Genomic DNA, 4,010 nt, shown 5'->3' on the forward strand with positions numbered 1-4,010 from the left:
GACTACCTGGAAAAATACCAATAGAATAACATAGGAAAGAGAAGAAACTGGAGTTCTCCAAGAAGCTAAGACAGAAAACTGCTGTTTCTGCTGATAGTTCAGTACATTGAGTTACAGCTTGAGATGAAGTAGTAGCCAATGCAAACCGCAGAGGATACTTGTATGGTTTTCGCATAGCACCCTTACGGAAGCAGAAGCGTGTGTAACGATATTCTTGGTCAGCTTTCTGCTGCATAGGTAGTCAGGTTGGAAAGACAATACGAATAACTTCATATTTCTTTTCTTATTTATTTCTCCAGTTCCCCCTCAATAAATGGGTGATCATAGTCATGTCGTCTGCTGAAAGGGTTTAGCAGCATATAGTTACTGTTGGGCTTACACCTTCCCCACAACATGTTGTACGCTTCTTGCCTGAATTTTAGTTATGGAAGAATAAATATGCTTGTTCAAAAAACATATTTAAAGATGTAAAGGGAAAAACTTAATATATTGGCAATTAAGTGGGAGAAGAGTACTTTACATGTGGGAACCTTATTGTCAAGCTAGCAGGTTGTTGCAGGCCTGTGAGGCCGTGGTGAGGCAACACCAGTGTGCCACTAGGGGCTGCTGCTGCTGCTGCTCGGAAGTACCTAAGGTGTGCTCCCTGGTGCTGCCTTGGGACGCTTACCTGCATGCGGTTTAGTTGGACTTTTTTACTAGACAGTAAACTTCTTCATGGCAGTAATTTTTAGGATAATAATGCCTTTGAGGAACAAAATAATTTACCTATTTAATCTTTTGTTTGTGCCTATTGAATGATTAGCAATTAATAAACATTTTGTACTAATTTTTTGCTTTAACATTCTGTAACTCGTCTTATAGAAGTGGAAATTCATTTGAATTGCTCCATGGAAGAACCAACTGTGCTAGAAGCGTCTATGCAGCTGAGTCCCGAGCTGACCTCTTAGACCTGGTCTAGAAGTCTGGAGTATAGATTCAGTCCTGTCTCTGTAAAGAAAGAAAACATGCCTAGAGTTTTTGGATTGCTCTACATGCAGTGGTCAGGAAGCTTTTAAATCTGAAGCTACTGCTAATAATGGTGTGAATACTGCAGATGGTCTGGTTGGTAGTATGGTGACATTGTAATACTTCACTGTGTTGGAAACAACTTCAGGATCTTCCTTACTCAGAGACTGTTGAAGAGCAAAGGGGGAGACTGCTTGCAGGAATGTAATACAGGTGTGTCACTACACACAGGTGCATATTTGAGATAACAGAGCAAGTGGCCTACTTAAGAAGGAACAAGAAGTACTGACTACCTGTGACTGATTAGCATACAGTTATTATGAGCTACCTATGCATGATATTGAAAAGATGAGCGGTTCTCTTAAACTATGGTGTTTTATTTCACAAAATCTTCAAATACGATATGCATTGCTTCTTTTTCAGTCTACATGATGAGAGTGCTTTTACCGTAAATACCAGTCTGATTAGGTATGAGAACTTACTTTGCAGGATTAGATTACAGCTGTTAATTTTTTCCCCTTTACATCCCCAGTGGTTGAGGATGATACAATATAGGTTTTGCAAAACAGACTATGGCAGAAAATTAATAAATGAAAACTTTACTTAAGAAAACTTTCTCCCTACAAAACAGCCCTCTTCCTAATTTGAAGAACAGCTTCCACAAGCTTCTGCAGGCTTGCTCTATCTCAGTTGCAGCAGGACAAAAATATTCCCATGTGTATGGAAAAAAAAAATCAGACCATATCCTAGCTTTTTCTCGGGGATTATTCTATGTACACTTCAACCAGGCCAAGGTAACTAATAAATCCCCAAGATAATACCAACTTGAAAGTTGGTATTCTTGAAAGGAAAATAGAAGTATTTACAGGGTAATGGCAATGCTGTATATGCTGAATTACCTTAGCTACTACTTGTGCTGCTTTCTTTTTCTTTTTTTTTTTTTTAATTTGCAGTTACCACAAAGCTTTTGTGTGTGAAGACGTCAGACATCTTGCTTTTACTTTCTTCCCTTCCACCCCCATCTAATTTGTGAGAGAAGTAGATGACAAAATATAAAAGGTTGATATAGTTGGATCCAAAAACTGATCCCAAAATAGATGTTCAAATTATCTGATGATTTATTTATTGCTTTCAGACAATACATCTGACCTCTAATGTTCATTATGCCCAGCAAAGTTGCACTGTAATTAAAAAAAATAATAATAATTTAAAAAAAAATCCCATGGTATACACTGTGTTGTAGTTTTCACACTAACACAGTATTCATGTTCCTTTATTCAAGTTTTGAGTTGTACAAGATGTACAACTAACTGGAATGCATAACAGGTAAGTTTGTTTTAAAGAAATATTAAGTGATAAAAAATTAATTACAATTGTATGGAAGAGCTTGCTAACATCATAGTGAAAAGTTTGTCACCTGAGGCACAAAACATGCTTGTTCCCTTGAACATAATAATAGATTGATAATCATGAAAAAGGAGACGGTTCTTGCTGATGTCCCCCCATAAAATATAGTCGTCTGCAGTGAGCTGGATGGCAGCTCCCAAAATAGAGGTTACACAACCCCAGGTGGATTCACAGCCCAGATGAAGTCTGTTTGAAAAAGTCAAGACTTGTGCGACTGACAACCCAGGAAGAGCGGTTGCTAGTGGGAGACTGTAGAAACTGCTGGAACAGAAAATAAATTTTCATTTGTGGTCGTTAAAATAGCGTTTGCCAGAAATCACACTGCTGTGGTTAATCTTATAACCATAGGTATTGTGGGAACAGAAACAAAGTGACTGAATAACCAGTATGTCATAGATGTTGAATTAGAATTGGATTCACGGTTTTTGTGTGACTTAAAGCCCATGGTTTATTGCATTGCCTGAAGTTACCCCTCCAGAAATGCCCTCCAACTCAGAAACCCCTGTGCATTTTTCTTGCCTTTTTTTGTTGATCCAGTTGCCACCCAGCTCACTTTGGAAGACTGTGTAACTTTTTGGGGGGGTTGACCAGAACTCATTCCTCCCTTTTTGTGATTATTAATCTATTGCCATGCTCAAAAAGGGCAAGCGTGTTTTGTGTGTCTCCACTCATCTCCATGCCCCTGACATTTCTAGAACAGAACACTTGTGTGAATGTTTTTGGGCTGTCAGTGTAAATCAGTGATGAAGCTGGCTGCAAGCCTACATCAGTTCAGGTACTTGGCTGCATTTTGTATTTGGCTCCTTAGGAAATGCAAAAGTTCTAGCTGACCTGCACTCCCGTTCCCCCTGCTTCGCCACTAAGAGTCTCTGCAGCTTTTAATTGTTCACATTTAGCTGTCATTTACCTTGGAAGATAAAATATTTACAGATTGCTTATGAAATCTTTGTTCATTTAAAAAATATTCCTGGTCAGTGTGACCGGAGCTGAGAGGACACACTGATCTTCTGATTTATTTAAATAAATATATATATTCCATATATACGGGTTTTCAGTAAGGTGTTAAATATGCTTTGGTGCACATATGAATATAAGAATAGTTAGGGTTTAGCTGTCCTCGTCTCCTGTCTACAGGGGTGGCTGTAAACCAATGCTGAGGGAAGAGAAAGAACACCGTTAACATGTGCGACACTGACTCTACTTTGTTAATTGGGCCACTGTCAGTTAGGTAACAGTTTGGGTCAGACGCCAGGTCAGCATAACCTGGGCAAAACCAACCTAATGTGTGGCAGGATCAAATACCAGCAGCCAGCTGTGACACAACCTATGAAATTAAGTAATATGTTTATTGTAAATTTATTGTAAACGACCTAGTAAAATTGTTCTACTAGGATAAGTAGAAACTTTTAAACAATCCAGCAAAGGGCTTATATGAGAAAGTCAGTGAGATGCCAAGGTATGACTTGATTTCCATTATTCCATCTGAAGAGAAAGTATGATTGCAAAAAGGGAGGTGTTTACCTAAACTGATAAAAAACTTGAGAATTCAGCAGAACACAGCCACGTGTTCCTGAGCTTTCTTCCATAAAAGTCTCACC

Source organism: Gymnogyps californianus, chromosome 8, assembly GCF_018139145.2.
Source record: "Gymnogyps californianus isolate 813 chromosome 8, ASM1813914v2, whole genome shotgun sequence".
NCBI lineage: Eukaryota > Metazoa > Chordata > Aves > Accipitriformes > Cathartidae > Gymnogyps > Gymnogyps californianus.